Raw genomic sequence first — 22,715 nt, 5'->3', positions numbered from 1 at the left:
GGCTGCACAGTGAAATCACCTGGGGAGCTTTTTAAACAAATTGATGCTGGAGACTCACCCCAGACCAATTAAATCAAAACTTCTGGGATTGGGGCCTAGGCATCAATATTTTTAACAGATTTTCAAATGGTTCAAATATGCAGCCAAGATTAAGAACTACTGCTGTATATGCGGTTTCTGTCCTTTACGAAGAACTACAGCGGAAAAAAGATTCCATCTAGTTGGGAGGAAAGCTTCAGGAAAGTGGTGACTTTTGAATTAAATCTTAATGGGTGGGTAGAATTTCAGTAGGGAAACATAAGGGGAGAAAACAAATGTGTGACCATGGGAGAAGCAGCTATGTATAGAAGATGGGATATTCAGGTAAGCTACAGTGTAGGGGTGTCCTGAGAAATAGCATTTACTGAGTATCTACTCTGTGCTAAGCATTTTACACACATTTCTCAATTAATCATCATCATTACTTTCTGAAAAAAATAACTATTTTGTGGATGAAAACACTGAGGCATAGGTAATTTAAAAACTTGCTTAAGGTTGTATAACTAGCTGGTGGTGGATCTGGGACTTAAGCCCAAGTCTAGGCTGGTCTCCAAACCAATGCATGGAGCTGGAAAGTGGGTTGCACCTGTTGGCAGCTACCTTGGTTTCCTGCCTCTGTATTCTCCATCTGAAGCTATCAAAGGCTCATAGGAGCAGGCTTAGGACCATCTGACTTCTTGAGTAAATATCAACAGGGTTACTGCATTTGGCAGTGGCCTGAATTCCCCCTGCAGGTGGGGCTTTGTATGGGTTGCTCTCCAGAGTGAGCTCTGGTGGCCCAACCACATGGCTGGCTGCCTGCCTGCCTCCACCCAGGTTCAAGCACCAAAGGACCAAGGGAAACTTACCTCTCCCTTAAGCTGCAGAATCCCGACTCCTTTTGATGACCCAGATTTACCAGAATTATGTCTCTGAAATATTTGCTTTATGTCTCCAATCTTCCATATTTATTTCACTCCTGATTTTAGAAATGACCACGGGGCACTATTCCCAGACACCACGAATGCCCTCTTCCAAGGAGGCCACAGCACCCTGACCACTTCCCATCCAAGTCCTATTTTTTCTTCCTTCCAACTGGCCTCATGCTGCTAAGCCACATGCCTGAGTCAGCCAAGTTAAGGGAGAGGCCAGATTGTGCCTGTCAAGCTAAGCACTAAAGATTTATTGCTAAATATTCTTTAACAGGAGAGTGCTAGATCAAAAGGGAGACCAATAGGGAGATTTTTCTAGGAGAATTGGAAAGTGAGACTAACTGTAGTTCAGAAATATATTATTTAGAACTCTCTTACTGCATGTGACAGAAAACGCAATTCAAACTCATCTAAGCAAATGGAAGGAGGAATTGGCTGATATGACTGAAAGTTCAGTACTCATTATCTTCAGGCAAGGTTTGATCCAGGGCCTCAAACAATGTTATCAGGAATCATTCACTTTCTCTGTCTTGCATTCATGGGCTTCATTCTTGACCTCTGTGTGGGTGCTCTAAATCTCTAAGATTATTTCATTGTTAGCACTAGTCATCCCAGCAAAAAAGACAATTTTATTAGCGCGCCTTCCCAGGATTCAGAATTAACTATGTTTGAATTAACTTGGGCTTCTGCCTATTTCTAAACCAATCAGTGTGCCCAAAGAGATGGAATTTTGATGGTAGGGCAGGACTGGCTCATGTGCCCACTCTGAAAAAGCAATATAGCTAAGGAAATTCAGGGCTTAGGTAGCCTAAGCATGGATCACAAGATCCATCTCAAGCCACATGTTCTGAAATTCGCAGTGGGGCTAACTTCCCAAAGCAAATTTGAAGTATTGTACCTGGGAAAGAAGAAAATAAATATCAAAAAGGCAAAAACAACAGATGACCACCACAGAAAGCTATTTTGGAAATCCAGGCCTTGCCCAAATAAAGTCTTTTCTAACATGTGGCAAAGACAAGGAATGTAACAGGGTTGTCTTCATCAGCCTGCAATTCTCACATCTGCACCAGCACAGACTGGTGCATGGCCACCAGACAAATCAGACCAGTGAGGAGCCAGTGAATTCTTTCTCATCTCTTCTGCTAAATATGGGTTAAGCTATGGGGCAGTCCAAGCTTTAGGAAATTTATAGCAACTTCTCAGCATTCATGTTAATAGATATCATGAATAATTGAATCCCACTGGTAAATTCAATATGTCATTTTATATAAACATTTTACTTTTGTCACCAACCTTTTTGTCAAAGCTGTTAACAAGTCACTGAATTAACTTATTGAAGGGTTCCATTTCTACATAGTATGGACTATCATCTGATAAATAGAAAAGCAGGCCCTGCAGTCTAGAGGTGGAGAAGCATCAAGCCTGAGTAATCTACAATTGGCTATTTATCTTTTGATATTCCAAAGTTGAGTAAGAATTATTATTTATTTCTTTATAATTTTTTAATGTTTTAAGCGTTGATGTTAGGTAATATAGATAACCCCCAGGTTTGGTTGATTGGCATGTTTTACGAAAATCAGCTTGACATGTTAGTACAGCAGTTTCACACTGACAGATGCTATGTGGTCAGATGCACAGTTCCATCATATTTCTTAGAATTTCATTGAACAAAACTGACATGGGATAAATGTAAGGCCTCTGGCATACAAAACTATTAGAGCTTCATATGTAGGACTTTAATATAGATTCGACAAAGTGATCCAACTTAGCTCCCAAGTGTTCACGACACTCATTTAAGAAAAGAAAGGAAAGCTGTCAGTTCAGGTGGAAAGTCACAGAGAACATTTGTGAAAGGTAGGAGACAACAACTAGACTGAAATCAGCTTAGAACTTTCCAAGTTCTCCATCTCCCCTCAGTTCATGCCCTCTCTGATGTCTTTTCTCTTGTTCTTTCTCCATCTTTGACAGTTTTGTATATCATTTAATTAGCTATTAAGGAAAAGTTTTAAAGATCATCAATCAACTTTCTCAATATTAAAATAAAAGACATACTGTTTTCAGAAAGGCAATGGACTGCTTAAAATTGAGGGCTCTGTAGTCTGACAGCCTCCAAAAGCCCCAGTCATTTCTGGTGATATGATTTGAAGAAGTTAATGGACTTCCTTTAGCCTTAGTTTTTTACCCGTATGTTAAAAGGAAACAATAATATTACCTACTTCCTAGGTACTTCAGCACATATAGTAAGCATTCAATAAGTGATAGCTGTCATCATCATCATCACCAACACTATCATCAACAATTTATACTTCTAGAAAAAAATATCTTTTTTGAGAAATGTAGAAGTCAAGAAAGTCTCCATGAGGGCATAGGATGATTTATTAATTATATATATGATATATAAAATCTGCCACAAAAAGATGTGATCAGCAGAGGTTTTTTTTTAACTTTAAGTAAAATAACTTTACTTAAGTTCTAGGATACATGTGCAGAACATGCAGGTTTGTTACATAGGTATACATGTGCCATGGTGGTTTGCTGCACCTATCAACCTGTCATGCATTAGGTATTTGTCCTAATGCTTTCCCTCCCCTTGCCCCCATCCCCCGACAGGCCCTGGTACATGATGTTCCCCTCTCTGTGTCCATGTGTTCTCATTGTTCAACTCCCACTTATGAGTGAGAACATGCGGTGTTTGGTTTTCTGTTCCTGTGTTAGTTTGCTGAGAATGATGGCTTCCAGCTTCATCCATGTCCTTGCAAAGGACATGAACTCATCTCTTTTTATGGCTGCATAGTATTCCATGGTGTATATGTGCCATATTTTCTTTATCCAATCTATCATTGGTGGGCATTTGGGTTGGTTCCAAGTCTTTGCTATTGTAAATTATACTGCAGTAAACATACGTGTGCCTGTGTCTTTATAGTAGAATGATTTATAATCTTTTGGGTATATACCCACTAATGGGATCGCTGGGTCAAATGGTATTTCTGGTTCTAGATCTTTGAGGAAGCGCCACACTGTCTTCCACAATGGTTGAGCTAATTTCCACTCCCACCTACAGTGTAAAAGTGCTCCTATTTCTCCACAGCTTTGCCAGCATCTGTTGTATCCTGACTTTTTAATAATCTCCATTCTAACTGGTGTGAGATGGAATTTCATTGTAGTTTCGATTTGCATTTCTCTAATGACCAGTGATGATAAGCGTTTTTCATATGTTTGTAGGCCATATAAATGTCTTCTTTTGAGAAGTATCTGTTCATATCCTGCGCCTGCTTTTTGATGAGATTGTTTGTTTTTTCTTCTAAATTTGTTTAAGCTCCTTGTAGATTCTGGATATTAGATTTTTGTCAGATGGGTAGATTGCAAAAATTTTCTTCCTTTCTGCAGGAGAGGTTTTTAGACACAGGTCTGATAAGATTCTTCTTGTTTTAAGATCCATTAGCTCTTGCTATTAATGCAAAGGAATGTGCAGGATGTCTTGGAACATTTTATTTCAGCCAAGCAAACACAGCATGGGCACTGTTGCACATAAGGAGAAATAAACATGTTTATGCAATGCTCCAGGTTTTCAGAAGTGCCTTTAGTCACATTTTTCTTCATTAGCATTAGCCTGAAGCCCTTAGCATAAGCCCTGTGTGAACCCATGTGTAAATGTACAGATCCCCTTCCTGTACTCCTCTGTAACCCCTTGTTCTGCTTATTGTCCACACATCTCTCCATATCCACATGCCTCTTTTCTCTATCTCTGCCCCTGGAGAGCTGACCTGCACCAACCAGCTACCTTGTTCTTTGGCTTCATTGGGATTTATGATTAGGATGCATCAGTACTGTGAGGTTGGGGTATCTATTCCTTAGGCTCACCCTGTCAGCATGCTGTCCATTAGCTGTTTCCCTCCCTAAGGTAGCCTTTCCGTTAAGGAATGCAACCCAGCTTCCATTGACTGCTCCATCCTTTTCCCTTTGGTTCCAAGAGTGATAATAGCTCCCTGCTTGTGAGCCTGGCACTGCCCCCAGCCCCGGCAGTGCAGGGGCTGCCTGATTCCTTGCTGATTTCCCTAAATCCTTGCCCACACATTTGTGAAGAGTCTATTAAACTCCCCTCAGCAGTTTACTTTGAGTGGGCTGTTTTCTGCTGGGATTCTTATCTATTCCCTACGTATAGCTTAGTCTTATACACTACAGACAGAAAATTGACAGAAAATTCTGATAGATAAACATTTCTTCCACTTCAACACATTAAAAAACACCAATGAAACAAAAAAGGTATTTTTTCTAAGTCTTATTGCCATAATTAGTAACTGTTTTTCTACTTATTTTAAATAACATACACCAATAGCAGAAATGCAGTATTAACAGAAATCTATGTGAAAGGGAAATTTACTCATGATTTTATGACCCCACACGCTAAACTTCTTTTATTTTTTTAGGTTGTGTACTTATAGAAAAGATACATTTTCTTTTATTTTTATTTAACATAATGTTATATCATGAATTTTCCCCAGATGCTTATAATTTTAAATGTTTTTTATTATTCCATTGAGAACATACAGTGTACCTTTGACATTTTTCTTCTTGTGTATCATGAAGGTTGCAAATTATTTTTATTTAGGGATTGTTATGAAATTTTATATAGAGCCATATATGTTTCTTTGGAAAGATGTTCAAAGAATTCATTATTGGATTCAGATCTCATAATTGGAAACAAATTCACACATATCATAGTCTTTAATTAGCACATGCCAAACTTTCTCTCTTTTTACTGTTGGAAGTAACTTCGTTGATATTATGTTTTTATGCTCCTGGAAGTGGATCTCCTTATAACCTTTTTACCTGATCTCACACCCCTTTAGATTTTGTTGAAACAATTCTACTACACAATTATAAGTGCAAAGTGGGGAAAAGAATTTCTGAAACATAGGCCAAAAAAGCTCAAATGTGAACTGAGAGAAAACAAAAGAAAAAAAGCATTTTTTGCAGAGAATAAACTTTAGTAACTTTTAGTATAGAGCACTGTATTAGTCTGTTTTCACGCTGCTAATAAATACATACTTGAGCCTGGGTAATTTGTAAAGAAAAAGAGGTTTAACGGACTCACAGTTTCACATGGCTAGGGAGACCTCACAATCATGGCAGAAGGTGAAAGAGCAAAGGCATGTCTTACATGGCAGCAGACAACAGAGTGTATACAGGGGAACTGACCTTTATAAAACCATCAGATCTTGTGAGATTTATTGGCTATCATGAGAACAGCAGTGGGTAAAAACCCACCCCCATGATTCAATTACTTCCCACTGGGTCCTTCCTATGACACGTGGGGATTATGGGAGCTACAGTTCAAGATGAGATTTGGGTGGGGAAACAGCCAAACCATATCAAGCGCATAGGTAAAAATATGGCCAGATTAATTCCCTCTGCTGGGTTGACTCACAAGCTATTTGTGTCTTTGTAGAAGACCTGTCTCTATGCAAACTTCTAAGTTGGGACGAGGCTTCACAATGGTGCAGAATCCCAAACTGATTCTCATACATTTTTCTACTAAGTAAATATATTCCTGAATTTATCAGGAATAAACAAATTTTCTACTAAGTAAACATATTCTGAATTTCTGAGAAATTCTGAAATCACCCCCGAGTTGTCTAAAATGAAGCAACAAATTGGGACCATGTTTCTTTAAATATATAATTAAAACTTATTTACAGCTGGGTGTGGTAGCTCATACTTGTAATCTCAGCACTTTGGAAAGCTGAGATGGGAGGATCACTTGTGCTCAGGAGTTCAAGACAAGCTTGGGTAGTGAGACTGCATCTCTACAAACAATTTAAGATATTAGCCAGGAATGGTGGTGTGTGCCTATAGTTTCAGTTACTTGGGAGGCTGAGGTGGAAGATTGTTTGAGCCCAAGAGTTGGAGCCTGAAGTGAGCTATGATTGTTCCACTGCACACCAGCCTGAGCAATAGAGACCCCATTTCTAAAAAAATAAAGCAAAACCAAACTTATTTGTAATAACATATTCTTATTGATTAGTTTGCTACATGTCTTAAAACAATAACCACAAATGTAACTATTATTTTTTAGATTCTATATTGTCTAGAGTATTGCTATTCAAGGAATGGTCTGTAGACCAGCAGCATTGACATCACCTGAGAACTCTATAGAAATGCAGAATATCAGGTCCTACACAGATTTCTAAATCAAAATATGCATTTTAACTAGATTCCCAGGTGATCTGTTTGCACATTAAAATTTAAGAAGCACTGAATGTATTCATATTTATCTAATAAATGTGTTTCCTACTTATTTTCAGACATTTGGATCATAGATGCATAAAGGGATTTTAGAAATGATCTAACCCTGCATTTCTTCCCCCTGTGTATTCCATGGACAATCATTGCATAGAATGTCAGTAGGGGTTATGCTGAAAAAGTGCAGGAAATGCTACTGGTTAAATAATGCAAACAGTTTTCTTATTACTGGTTTCTCAGAATCGTTAATAAGCTAATGTGCATTGTGACTCTCCAGGGAAGGGGGATGAGATATAAAACAGTGAATGTATTGCAAAACATGTAAACATAGGACATTATTTTCACCAGATATCTTATAGGACTAGTGTACCTATCTTAGTCTGTTTGGGCTGCTACAACATAACACCTTAGACTGGGTCACTTATAAGTCATAGAAATGTATTTCTCACAGTTCTGGAGGTTGGAAAGTCCAAGAACAAGGCATCAGCAGATTTGGTGTCTGGTTAGGGACCTCTGCTTCCAAGAGGCAACTTATTGCTGTGTCCTCACATGGCAGAAGGATGGAAGGACAAAAGGGCAAAAAGGATCAAACAGGATCCCTTAAGTTCTTTTATAAGGGCACTAATTTCATTCAAGAGAGTGTAATCCTCATGACTTAATTCCCTTCTAAAGTCCTCACCTTTTAATACTATTGCACTGGGGATTAAGTTTCAATGTATGAGTTTTGAAGGCACACATACATTTTAACCATAGCAGTACCCTTTGATACATTTTGAAAAGTATTCAGTTAATATGAATATCTCATTTAACAGACTCATATTTTTAAATTTCATCTTATTATTTGACAAATATAAGGTAATCTATTCTAACTTCTTGTCGATTTTTAATAGGAATGTGACTGCTGCTGCACTGGTTGTAAAAATAGACCCAAACTGTAATGTGTTATTCATATGAGTCCAGGGGTTTTCTAGGGTGAGATCTTATCCTACTTGCAAGCCTACTACAAGTTAGCCCATAATAGTTTCATGGAAGTTGGCAGAAGACATGAAATTCTTGGGTCAGAGACAAATGACTTTATTACTCCTGCCATAGCAAGCAACATAAGCTTCATGTTTATGTCAGTTCCCCCAAGTCGCCCAAGCCCCACAGGAGCAATATGGATTGTCCCTGGTGAGTGCTGCTCATGGAGAGAGCTTATGCCAAAGCTAAGGATGCTGGAGCTTAGAGAACCCACAACTTTTTAAATTAGCTGGAAGCATAGCTGCCTTTTGCCCCATAGGGAGATATCATCTTTATTATATGGTACAGTAAACAAATCTGTCCTTTGCTTCCAAGGGAGACCCTATCTATCTTTCAAGTTTGTTCACTACACAAACTTTCTTGAAAAGACAGCCCAGAACAAAGGGATTCGATGCCTTTTTTTAATAGCCTTGAGTCAAGAATTGCAGGGATTGAGTGCTTTTGCTCATAGGGTGTGCAAAACAACAGCAACAACAACAACAAAACAAAAAAACCTGAGAGACCCATGGAGAATTGTATCCCAAATTTTCTGGGGGTGAGAAAGGGAGTAGGTGTTCTACTGCATGAAGTTATTCAGTAATTCAGACTGATAGTGAGTCTACCATGTTCAACATGTGGCTTCTAAAGTCACTCTGGCTGTGTTGAGGTGGGGGTGGAGTTCATCATTCCTGACTGTTGGAAGGGCAAGAGTTTGGCAGTGCATACATGTGAGGTTTTATGAGCCAGGTTTGGAAGTGGTGCATACCACTTGCTAACACTCTGTTCCCTAGAACGTGGCCACATGGCCACACCTCATTGCACAGGAGAAGGGGAAATGTAGCTTAGCTCCGTGCACAGGAGGAAGGGGAGAACAGGTTTTGAAGGCCACTCTACAGTCTCTACAACATTGCCAATTTTGGGTGACTTAGCTATTAGTTTCTCTGTCTTCATCTCAGGTAAAAAGGTGTAAACGTACACATAAATGCCTTGGGGTGGGGCTTTATATCTCACAGTGTCACAGAATTTGGGGACTAGAAGGGCCCTTAGAATCATTAGTTCCAGCCATCTTTCCCTCCTTTCACCTCCAGTCATTTTAGAGGGCAAGAAGAAACGGAAACTCAGAGAAGTTAAATGGCATAGCTTCATAGCTTACTAAACACAGCTGGTTAGTCAGCTGAGTTGAGATTTTCAGATCTCTGTTCCACTACATTTTGACCTAGATCAAACTTGCAAGCTCACAGGACCATTTTGTATTTTAAATTATCATTCCCCAACTACCTGTTTTTTATTTTGGGATTTTTTTTTTTTTTTTTCGAGATAGGGTCTCGTTTTGTCACCTAGGCTGGAGTGCAGTGGCACAAACACGGTTCACTGCAGTCTTGACCTCCCGGGCTCAAGCAATTCTCTTGCCTCAGCCCCCCAAGTAGCTGGGCCTACAGGCTTGTACCACCATACCCAGCTAACTTTTTTTTTTTTTTTTTTTTGTAGAGACAGGGTTTCACCATGTTGCCCAGGTAGTTCAAACTCCTGGGCTCAAGTGATCCATGCATCAGGGCTTCCCACAGTGCTGAGATTACAAGCGTGAGCCACTGCTCTGGGCCTATATTTGAAAGTTTGAGTGTCGAGATTTCTTAAATCTTCAAAAATCTATGTATATTGTTTATTCATTTAGGATTATTGAACCCTATTATGGCAGACACTATTCTAGTTGCTGGGAATACAGCTGTGGATGGGCAAGGCAAGGTCCCTGTTCTTATGGAGCTAGCACTGAGGTGAGATTCCGGAATATTTAGAATATGATTGACTTTTCAACATGAGAGACATAATGGCTAGTTTATGATATAAATGGTTACATATGAATTCCAAAAACTTATACTTATTGTCAGCTTAAGTCAGATAGCATAGACCTTAACAGCTTTTAAGTTTCTTTACAACTGGTTTATAGCAAGATTCCCTTTGTATTTAATATAACTAACCTTTCAAAATAAGCCCTATGCATTACTTCTATAACAAATGAGTTATTATTATTATTTTATTGTTGCCTTTAGGTTAACAGGTTTTATTATGTTAAAGACAGCTTTATTTCAAGTCTCAAAACAGATTGGAACATTTTTAACAGAAATCTCATTCACATGTTTTGATTTATCAAAGCATTTTATGTTTACTTAAAAGAATTCTTTCTGTTCCCTAGAGAAGTCCATAATGTACTCAGTACAAATTGAACATCAGAAATATAATGTAGTCAAATGACAGAATAAAATTCAAGAGAAACTGCTGAAGCTTTGCTCTTTAAAAGAAAAATCTGTATTTCTGTGTTACATTGTGTGTATATATTATGGAAATATCTGAAAGATACACAGCACCCATGCACAAAAATATTGTTTATGAACAAGTATATATAATGCAGTTTATTGAAAAAGTGTTCAATTTAAAGTAATAGTGCATGAAATAAGCATAGTGTGGCATGTTGCAAAGTGGTCTGAATCGCAAGTCTCAAGAATCAGGATCTAATCTTGACGGTGCTTAAAAAATTACACAATATAAATATTTGCATAGCATTTTATGGCATAAAAAGCTTTTTTTTTTTTCATTTAACAATAGCTAGCATTACTGAGCACTTACCATGTACCAGACATGGTGATGTTATTAATTCCTACAACACCTCTATGAGGTAAGTGTCTACTCCCTCTTCAACACTCCACTCCCCAACCCAACCCTCCCTGACCCTCCCGAGGAAATCAGGACTCCCCTCTTCCCAAGCAGTGATACTGAACAGTGCCACTGTCTGCCACCAATACATGGTTCCCTCCTTCCAGGACTCAGTTCCGGTATAGAGTGCTGACTAGTTGGTGGATAGTGAAGGCCAACTAGGTACAGAGCCATATTATTAATTATTATTATTATTATTATTATTATTATTTACATTAAAACTTTTTTTTTTTTTTTGAGATGGAGTCTCACTCTGTCACCCAGGCTGGAGTGCAGTGGTGCAATCTCGGCTCACTGCAACCTCCACCTCCCAGGTTCAAGCAATTCTCCTGCCTCAGCCTCCCGAGTAGCTATGATTACAGGCGCATGCCACCAAGCCTGGCTAATTTTTTGTATTTTTAGTAGAGACGGGGTTAGCCAGGATGGTCTCAATCTCCTGACCTCATGATCCGCCTGCCTCGGCCTCCCAAAGTGCTGGGATTACAGGTGTGAGCCACCACACCCAGCCTAAAACATTTTTTTTAAATGAAGGAGTCTTGCTATGTTGTCCAGTCTGATCTGGAACTCAGGGGCTCAAGCAATCCTCCCACCTCAGCCTCCGCAGGAGCTGGGACTACACAGATGCACCATCATGTCTGGCTCTTTTTGTAAATTTCTGTGTCTCACCAGGGTCAACAGGAGAATTAAGCAGGCCCAGAGTTCCCCCAGAGTTCTCAGGCATTCATCCTTAAGTTACATATTTTACAGACCTCCCCATATCCCCTTTTTATTATCTCTTTTGACTTCACCCAGGTGCAAGCCCAGAGGCAGTCTATACCCCAACTCAACTGGCTGGTCCTCAGTGCTGCCTGCTTCTGTGCCCAACTTAGAACTACACATCTGCTGCCTCTTGGTAACATGTCATAAGGTAGGGAGTGGGTTTCCGTTCTTGGTCACACTATTATTATTATTAGAGACACAGAATCTCACTCTGTTTCCCAGGCTAGAGTGCTTTGGTGAGATCACAGCTCACTGCAGCCTCAACCTCCTGGGCCCAAGTGTTCCTCCTGCCTCAGCCCCCCAAGTAGCTGGGACTACGGGTGCGCCACCACGTCTGGCTAATTTTTTTTTTTTTTTTTTTGGTAGAGATGGGCTTTCACTATGTCGCCCAGGCTGGTCTTGAACTCCTGGGCTCAAATGATCCGCCTCAGCCTCCCAAAGTGCTGGGATTTGAGCCATCGCCTTGGTCACATTATTGACAACAGTGCAGCCTTTCCTAGGAGGTAACCCCAATTCTATTTTGTTTATATTTTTTGTTTGTTTACAAGTGCTTGCAAAATGTTTTTATTTTCTTGATCTGAATTGTGCAAAGATTGAAGTATTTACCTCCCATTGTATCTTCACTTTCCTTTTTCTCCCATCTGTAATGTTTACTGGATGCTAGCCTGATATTCTTCACTTCTGTCCACTTACTTCTCAATTACCATTGAACCTCTTTTTCTGTTATTTTTTTGCCTTTGGTAAGTGCGATCATACTACATTGATTCTAAGATGCATGTTTTTCACGTTTTAATGTCTCTGAACTCAGCCTGCATTTCACAGTGGTTGACATCTTACAATAAATTCTAGGACTTAAAAAAGTTGTTAGTAGAACATAAAATAATCGTGCATTTTAAACAGCCCAGGGCTTCTTGGATTTGATGGAATAAAGCTAATGCAATCATAACAAAGTCTGCAGTTTAAAGAGGCCAGTTGACTTGCCCAAGATCATGCAATGGGACAAGGTGAAGCTGAACAGGACTCATCCTCAAGCAGGCTGACTTCAGAGCCCTTGCTTTGTGCTCTGTACTATAGTGGGAGAAAGCGACATTCGGAGAGGCAAGGGCACTGTGCTGCCATGTGACAGCATCAGAATTTGAATCCAGAGCCCTTTCTCACTACTATATTTGGTTCTGTGACCTCAAGGATACAGGAATTTGGTCTAGAAAATCTCTAAGATTTCTGATTTGAAATAAAGCCAGTTTTATTTTTTAATGCATAAATATTTTAAAAATACATTTTCTAGTACAGGTAATGTACACAGCACAATTTAAATTAAAAATTTAAAAATTTAAACTTAAAAAATAAATTAAATGTAAATTAAAAATTTTAAAAGTAGCAAAGGAAAATAAGGAAAAGTAATTTTTCCACCTTGTGCCCCAGCCACCACTCACTCCTACTCCCTAGAGATAAACACTGCTGCAACTCTTTTGTGCACTAGAGGCATTCTATGAATATAAAGCAAATATGTACATATGGCATTTTAAAGTTATCAACCATATGTTCACACTGGTATCTCTAAGCTCAATCAGTCCCATAACATGTCTCATTCTAGTTTTCTCCCACTCCAAATTTGTGACTCCCATCTTCAAAATTTTCCTCAATATATTTTCTTATTTGATCAATTCCCATGTGCATAAACAATCTCCTGGGCCATTGTCCTTCTCTTTTGGGGATGTCCCTGGCATCTTGCTTGGCTCTGGCACCCCATGCTAACCTGCTGCCCCCTCTGCCCCTTCCCCATGTGAATGCCCTTCCCATTCACACTGGGCTCAGACACAGAGTTGGCAGATAAAATTTGGACATCCAATTAAATTTGAATTTCAAATAAACGGTAATTATTTTATATAGGTATGTCTCAAATATTGCATGGGATATACTTGTACTAAAAATTACTCACTGTTTATCTGAAATTCAAATTTAACAGGGCTTCCTGTATTTTTATTTGCTAAATCTGGCAACCTTACATGCTGGGCCACCCATCACCACCATACCTTAGCACAGAACCCTCTTCATCTTACTGGAGTCTTAACGTGTGAAACTGAGCAGCCCTCCTCCCCACTGTGTCTTGCTCGGCCCTGACGAATAGCTTTTGGGCTGAAGTGTTAGGGAAGGGATTGAAAGGACAGGGAAAGGGACAAGGAGAAAGTGGGAAGGGTAAGAAGGAAAGAAGGAAGGAGACAAGAAGAAAAGTGAGAGGAAGAGGAAGAATGCATTACATTTTTAAAAATCTAGATTTATGAAAATGCCGTTTTTTAACCTCACCTAAACTGTATACAGTGTAATGGCTTTAAAACTCCACAGAGCCAGGCAGATCGCTAGATATCAGGAGTCTGAGAACAGCCAGGGCAAGACGATGAAACCTCATCTCTACAAAAAATACAAAAATTCACCATGCGTGATGGCTTATGCCTGTAGTCCCAGCTACTTGGGGGACAGAGGCAGGAGGATTGCATGGGTCTGGGAGGTGGAGGCTGCAGTGAACAACGATCTCACCACTGTACTCCAGCCTGGGTGACCCAGTGAGACCCTGTCTAAAAATAAATAATAATAATAAATAAATTAAACCCCACATGGACAAAAATGCCACCTAAAGTCAAGGAATATGAAATTATAACAAGCCTAACTCAGTGAATACTAAGTTACTAAGTCCAGAGAAACTATACTGGTGAGGTAAGTTTGAAAATTTGGGAGGATTATGAAGGTCTGTTTTAGGCAAAATTTTTTATTGATGTTTACTACCTCCTTACTCAGAAAAACAAACAAACAAAAAAACCCTGAAAAACAACAATCTCTTATGTAGAAAAAAAAATCTTGGGAGAACTAGCCTTCTTTTGACGATTGCAATGTGGGAACATACGCAGTATAAATAACATAGAAAGACTTTAAAGTCTCCTCATGCAAACCTTGCCCTCTTTGTAAGTTGAATATTACCTTTCAGAAAGGAGTAAAAATGAAACGTTGGGTTTAAATGATTCCTTTGGTCAAAAGCAGCATCTTGGCTTTTTACATACTTATTACCTATAGATAAAACAATTAATTTCAAAGCACAGGTATATTCAAAGTAAATGCTTTTCCAGGGTGATTTTGTTTTTGTTTTTTAATTTTTTGGTTTTGTTGTTTTCTTTTTGTTCTAGCCCGAAGTGGACAAAAGCAAGTGAAGGCATTCAAACAAATCATTCAAAGTCGGAAACTGGGTTTGATGGGACATCTATAGCATGTAGAAATATTTATGAAAAATGGGGAAAGGCCTGCAGGGAGCACAGTGGGGCGATTCCTTATAAAATCACTTGGAAGTGCTGGGGGTAAGTGATGTAAGCATGAGGGAGGCTGGAACTCGCTTGAAAAGGCATGCAAGGCAAGATGCATGTGGACAGATCACACGCTTCCAGGCATTATCTTGCATGTAGAAAAGTGGGATGCTCATTTTGTGCCTCCCTCAGAGGAGATATTATCTGAGCACATGCAAGTATCTGGATATCACCTTCTGGGCCACAGTGAGGAACTCAAGGAGTTGAAATGGTTTCTGGAGAAAAAGAAATGCTCAGAGGTACAAGATTTTCCTTTAAACTCCACCCTCATATTTCTGTGCTGTGGGTACTTTGGACCCTGATGGAAAGGAAATAGCTGGGAGCTTCCTCTGCCCTGTCCTCTGTCTCAAGACATCTGTGGAGGAAAGAGGAGTGTGAGGTAAAAAAGTGTGGACTTTCAAGCCCAACAGAATCTGACTTCCAAGTTTTGTTTCCTACTTACTAGTTGACCTAGGGCAGAGGGCAGGTTACTTAATTCTCTTTTTTTTTTCTTTTCTTTTTTTGAGATGGAATCTCGCTCTGTCGCCTGGGCTGGAGTGCAGTGGCACGATCTCGGGTCACTGCAAGCTCCGCCTCCTGGGTTCACGCCATTCTCCTGCCTCAGCCTCCCCAGTAGCTGGGACTACAGGCGCCCACAACCACGCCTGGCTAATTTTTTGTATTTTTAGTAGAGACGGGGTTTCACCGTGTTAGCCAGGATGGTCTCGATCTCCTGACCTCGTGATCCATCCACCTCGGCCTCCCAAAGTGCTGGGATTACAGGCGTGAGCCACCGCGCCTGGCCACTTAATTCTTCAATAAGTGTTTCTTCTTCTGTTAATACCACCCTGCTATGTTATTGAGGTGTTCAAGAGAGAAAATAAGACTGTTTCTGAAAGTGTGGTTCCTGGGCCAGCAGCATCAGCCTATCAAGGGACCTTGTTAGAAACGCAAATTATTGGCCCTACTTTAAACCTATAGAATCAGAATCACTGAGTCTATGGTTTAATGAGCCCTCCAGATGATTCCAGTGCATTCTAAAATTTGAGTTGAGGACTACTGTAAAAGGAAAAGCCACTGGCAGAGAGCTGATGAACAAAAATGGTAACTGTCCTTTTTTTTTTTTTTTCTTTTTTCTTTTTTTTTTGAGACAGAGTTTCACTCTGTTGCCAGGCTGGAGTACAGTGGCACGATCTTGGCTCACTGCAACCTCCACCTCCCAGGTTCAAGAGATACTCCTGCCTCAGCCTCCTGAGTAGCTGGGACTACAGCCACGTGCCACCACACCCATCTAATTTTTGTATTTTTAGTAGAGACTGAGTTTCACCATGTTGGCTAGGCCAGGATGGTCTCTATCTCTTGACCTCATGATCCACCCGCCTTAGCCTCTCAAAGTGCTGGGACTGCAGGTGTGAGCTACAGCGCCCAGCCAGTAACTGCCCTTCTAAGCATGCTCCTTCTTCATTTGCTGTTTTCCCCTATTTATATGACTTTCCCTCTATTTTTTATTATTAGAATATATTAATGTTGTCCTCTATCTTCTATTGTAAAGAGAGAGTGGCTGAGAGCAGACCTTGGGGAGAGGCTGGGCTGCCACAATTAGACTCATGCCTCAGGGACCCCAACACTCACTTCATGATGCTTTATAAGTCTCCAGGATTCCCGTGAAATACCACCCTCACTGGACCCATGCACAAACCCACTAACTTCTGGAAACTCCAAAGGAGAGGAGAAGACAATGTATAGTGAAATTTTTCTTTGTCTGGCAAGCCCTATTTGGATTTGTGACATTTTCTTTCTCTCCAGTCAATCCTCCTCACTGCAGTCAGATCATTTCCTAAATAAAAAATATCTGATCCTCTCATTACTAAAATACTCTGTAACCTCCCTAAGATTTTGCCCATAATATTAGGTAAAACTCCTTACTGTAACATGTAAAGCCCTTCTCAATTTGGTCTTGAAAGACCTCTTCAGCCTTGTTTTACTTGTCTCTGTTTACTGCTGCTATAACAGAATACCACAGATTAGGTAATTTATACAAATGAAACTTTATTTGGCTCATGGTACTGGAGGCTGGGAAGTCCAAGAGCATGGTGCTGACTTCTGGTGAGGGCCTTCATGCCACATTATCCCATGGCAGAGAGCAAGCAAGCATGTGGGACAGAAGGAAGTGGGGCCAAACTTACCCTTTTATCAAGAACCCACTCCCTCAATAACTAACCAGCTCCCAAAATAACAGCATTACTCCATTCATGAGGATGTAGCCCTCTTGGCCTAATCACCTCTTAAAGGCTTCACCTCTTAATAGTGTTATAATGGCCACTAAGTCTCTAACACATGAACTTTGTGGGGAACAAACTCAAACCACAACAAGCCTCATTGCCCATTTCCTGCCATCTTTCCTCTTCCCATTCCCAACACACATGTGTACACATGCACATGCATGACTTGTCCCTGTGAGAAAGCAAGTGGTGAGCAAAACACCACTGGTGGATGTTACCCTTGAGCTAGTCATGAGGAAAACAGAGCAAGTATTCCAGGCAAGAGGAACAGAGATGTGAAACAGCATGGGGAACTACGATGTGGCATTATGGGGAGTTTTTTTTTTTTTCCTGAAAGTGAAATTTATGAGGTAAGGTGTAAAGACAGGTGGTGCTGGAAAAGAAGGCTCAGGTCAGGCCTGGGAAAGTCTTTAGTGATATGCTAACCAAGGTGCCCAGCAAAAACCAAACAGCATACTCATATGCAAGTTTCAACACATTGCAGATTGTCTAGTAGTTAAATTAGATTCTTTTTGTTCAGGTCTTGAATAAAAGTAGGCATATTATCTTTGTCAAATAGCTGAAGAAACTGAGACTCAGAAGGTAAATCATTGACTCATGGGATGCTTCCACTATCAAATGCTGAGGATATGATCCACAGCATCCTATCCTCAGCCATCACTATGCTCCCAATCACGACACCGTTCTGAAGCCAGGGCTTTCCCTGGCTCTATAAAAACTAGCAATTCACTTCAAATCTGGACTACAGCTCTAGATCTGACTCAAACCCTCTTCATGGAGGTCCTCAATTTAGATGAATTGCTTTTTTAACCTTAAGATATTTGTTTCCTTATACTTGGTGTCTTAATTGTTTGTTATTATTTATTCCTTAACAACACTGGCTAGGAATATTCTGAGATTTGGGCAATTAGTTTTTCTGTAGACTCCCTTGATAAATTCTTGGTGGAGAGCCTCTTCTGTCTGCATAACTAGTATCAATATCCACAAAGACCCTTTATGCAATTTGTCAGCTCTGTAAGTGTCAATTTCGTAGAATGGGTGTCTTTAGTGTCCTCCACTTAGGTTTGAAAAAATTTTAACGAATGCCTTTACTTCTGAATTCTTTCCTGAAAAATATGTGGCAAAAAAATCTTGAAAATAATATTTTGTTCTTTAAGAGTTGGGCTATTGTTCCCTCTCCTTCAGGAACTGGTTTACAAAACTTATATCCAAGGAAGCACAGTGAAACCTTAAAGTGTAGAAAAAACCCCAGAGGAATCAGTGTGTCAAACTGCAAACTAGACTTATTTGAAGTCACCATAACAATGACAAAATTAATATATTAATAGCAACCCTAAGGCTGATAAGTTATTTTAGTAAAGTGTCTAAAATTTTGAAGGATTGCTTTTCCCTGTTGGAAAAATGATTATATACACCTTAGGGAGAAAAAGGTCGATTAATTGCCTCCATTTGAACATTATCAATAGTAAGACATACATCAAATTAGAAAAAGTTTTAAATTAATTAACTTCAGCCTGCTAAATTCTCAAACTTTTATGTCCTTTGAAAGCAAAGATTATGGTTGTATTCCTTGAAATTATACAGAGCTCTCTCTACAGTAGTGAACCTAAAAATAATTGTTGAATCAATGAATGAAACATTATTAAATCAGATCAATCAACCTAAAAATAATGTTCATAAACATGTCATCATGTTTCATTGTGCACTACGTATTTTGGAACATTGTTTCCATTTAAAATTGGTTAAAATAATTTGTACTTCTAGATTTTTTTTTCAAATAAAGTAGCAATTGTGCAAAATAGCATAATTCCAGAAATAGTCATTGCAGCATAGCTTGCAATAGTGTAAGACTGAAAGCAATCTAAAGTCCATCAATAGAGAACCACTTATTTCTGTACAATGGAATACTATGCAACCATTACAAAAAATTGGCATCCCTATATATCTGATTGGTTTATACAGCTAAGATAATTTTATTCTTCTTGGCCTGTGATTGATCTAAGAGTGGGCATGTGACTCAGCTCTTGCCAGTGAAGTGTAATGGGAGGGCTAGCAGGGAGGGGTTTCTTTCCTGAACAATAATGCAAACTTGATTGAGGAGGGGGCCTCTTCATCACCTCTCTCCATCCATGTAGATAATGCCTAAAGGTACAATAGGCTTTTACAATTGCAAGCAAGAAGATAAAAGCCAACTTTCAAGAATGGTAGGATGAGAAAACAAGATCCAGGTTCCTGATTCATTCCTGAACTGCTGACTCAATGCCAGCAACCACTGACTTCAGGGATGCTGTTCAAAGAGAAGAATAAAATGCCTATTTGTTTGAATCTCTGTAAGTCAGGCTTTCTGTTATCTGCACCTTGATTAAAGAACTCTGTTCCATAGTCTCAATCTCTACTAAGAAAAGATCATTGCTAGTATTATATCCTTCACTGCAAGATAGGAACTGCAGAATTTAAGGAAATAGGTAAGGAATCTCTTTTAAAAGACAAGTAAATGAAAGTATAGAGCAATATCTACATGTTATTTTTGTATTAACAAGTGATTAAATAATATATTCATATTTTCTTGTATCTGCATAAAGAAACACCTTAAAGGACACACACACACACACACACACACACACACACATACACACAAACTAAATAAGGAGCAGGGCAGGGGGAAACAGGATGAATTGGGAATGAAATTCCCTAATTGTGTGGGAATTAGGAATAAAAGGTAAACAGGAAATAGAGAAGTAAACTCATTACAAAAAAATTGAAATTTGTGCTTACAGAAAATACTTTTTTGATAAAACTACATTTTAGTTCTTTTTATGCTATTTACTGACTCAGTGATTTTGGTCAAATCACCTAAATTCTCAGGGTCTAATTTTCTTACCTATGAGATGAGAAGTCATTAGTTTTCTAATTAGACCTTTTTCATTTCGAAAGCTATACAACTCTATGATGTATCACTCAATTATGTCATCCTATGCAATGTTAAATAGTTACATTTAATAGCCAGAATTATTCAAGTTAAATAATTCCAATTTGAAGTTCTTATCTGGACAACTTTATAATGAGTTGGTGGTGGTGCATTTGGAGACAGCCTGGGAATGGGTCACTTTAAACATTTCTGACTGTTTCCATTACGAAATGTTAAAACTATTCATACCACTTAATACTTCAACCTTGATACTTCAACCCTTGTCTGCCATTTCTGATTTCTTTTACTCTGCTTGACTTTTTCTTTTCTCCATAGCACTTGTGTCTTCTAACATCCCCAATAATTAACCTATTAATTATGCATTATGTAAGTGATCTCTCTCACCACACTACAAACTTCATGAGGGTGGGGAATCTTTGCTTTGTGCATATCAAGTACTTGGCACAGAGTAAGCGCTCAACAAGTATTTGTTGAATGAGTGAATGAATGAAGTCATGGTAGTGCACCAGATCCCTTTGAATGTCTAAACAAGCTTTTACCACCGTGTGGGAAGAGCAGTTTGAAAGATAGCAAATCATCAGTTTTCACATTTGGATGGTTGAATGGTTTGTTAGGAAAATACACAGAATCATAGTTTATGTTTTCCTGGCTCATCTTTTATAACAGAAACTTACAAAGTAAAAGTAGGCATCTTAAGGACTCAATACAAGAAAGCAAATCTAGATATTTATTAAAAATAGAGTAGCCTGTCATTAAATTAGTGTTAATCCAAGCATGCTTGGGTGCCTAGACTGTGTAGACCTGAGAATAGGCCACTTTCAGGCTTTTACTTCTAGGTTTCAGAACTGAAGAGCTCTCACTCTTAAACAGAGAAACTCAGTCCTTCTGTTTTTTTGGGGTCTCAGTTCAGGTTTCTAAGAAAGGTGTCCTAGTTTGAAATGTACACCCCAGCTTTGCTGCTCCCCTGCCTGCCTCGGCTGCAGCTCTTTCTCAGCTTGTCCTTCTTGGTGGCTGAGTGCTGGACTGCTCTCATGCCTGCTGGCTCTTGATGTCCCCTCTGGCTGCCCAGGCAGTTGTGCTGACCTTCTCTACCTTGAACGTGATTGAGGTGACTGCTTTCCCCACTGTGATCCGGGTAGTGCCTTCTCCCTCTTATATCCCCTGTTCAGTGGCAATGGGACAGGGAGAGGGCCACTCAGCAGAGTTGCTGGAATCTTCGGTTGTTTTTCTTTCAGATTTGCAATGTAGTTTTCATCTTCCCAGGGCATAGAAACACTTTCTCTAGGTTAGTGTAGATTCTAGTAATGTCTGCTCTGTATCATGAACCACTGCTCTTGCTCCCTTCAAGCAGTTACTGAGGTTGCCCTCACTTATGAATTTCTCTCTTCTCTAACACACAGGCTCCTTGGTTGCCATCTATAACGTTGCTTCCACAGTCCCCTATATATGATGTCAGGCATACATGTCTGTATATCTGAAGTACAACAGTGGACATGATTAAAATTATTTTCCATCCAACTTCTATGTTCTGTGAAAATTCAGGGAATATAGTTGATGTGTGTTGGTAGAGGGGCCAGGAAGGAGAAGGACAACTCCCAATTCAACATGTTACTGTGAGGGAGACATATTGACCTGGGTTTGGAGCTTGGTTCTACCTTTTGTTCATTCTGTGACCTTTGGCAATTTACCTGATCTCTCTGCAACTCATTTTTTTTCACTTCCAAAATGTGCATAATGATAATACTTACCTCGTGGAGTTATTTAATGATTAAGTATGCTAAGGGTATGCAGGGCACTTTAAACAGGACCTAAATAGGCTCTCAAATGTTGGTACATATAATCATTAACATAGTCATTCTAATTCCCTCTTCCTTCTTCTTTATAATCATCCTCACAATCAGCACCATCACTACCACTACTATGGTCATCATCTCATCATTACCATTTTGAATCTAGCTGGGACTTCTGTAACACTTCTGGGATTTCTACCAAAACTCAATTTTTTTCATCATCCCAATGTAGCAAACACAGCATTTAGTTTCTTTTGGGGGAAAAGTTTATAACTTTTGTGATAGTTAATATTAGGTGTCAACTTGACTGGGTTGAGGGGTGCCTAGATGGCTGGTGAAGTATTGTTTCTGGGTGTGTCCGTGAGGGTGTTGCCAGAGGAGACTGACATGGAGTCCGTGGACCGGGAGAGGAAGACCCACCCTAAACGTTGAGTGCACACCATCCAATTGGCTGCCATCGTGGCGCGAACAAAGCAGGCTGAAGAAGGGGATAAGCAGCTTGCTGTGTCTTCTCTGGCTAGCTCTCTCTTCCCATGGCCTGCGGGAGGCTTGCTTCCTCTCTTGCCCTTGGACATCAGACTCCAAGTTTTTCAGCCTTTGGACTCTGGGACTTGGACCAGTGGCCACCTGGGGGCTCTCAGTCCTTCAGCCACAGACTAAAGGCCGCACTGTTGGCTTCCCCGGTTTTGAGGCTTTTGGACTTGGACTGAGCCAGGCTACTAGCT

The 22,715-nt window shown here is 39.7% G+C and overlaps 1 long non-coding RNA gene across 1 annotated transcript in view; it reads left to right on the top strand.

Moving 5' to 3' along the window:
• The window catches only part of LOC134807666 (uncharacterized), a 50,368-nt gene that overhangs the window by 23,898 nt on the left and 3,755 nt on the right, over positions 1–22,715 (top strand). Inside the window, exons 2-3 of the long non-coding RNA XR_010148700.1 lie at positions 11,694–11,808; positions 14,837–15,004. This is a non-coding gene — a long non-coding RNA (uncharacterized LOC134807666). The remainder of the gene's footprint in view (positions 1–11,693; positions 11,809–14,836; positions 15,005–22,715) is intronic.

Source organism: Pan troglodytes, chromosome 11 (genome assembly GCF_028858775.2).
Source record: "Pan troglodytes isolate AG18354 chromosome 11, NHGRI_mPanTro3-v2.0_pri, whole genome shotgun sequence".
Classification (NCBI taxonomy): Eukaryota; Metazoa; Chordata; class Mammalia; order Primates; family Hominidae; genus Pan; species Pan troglodytes.
This window is presented reverse-complemented; position numbering and strand designations above follow the sequence as displayed.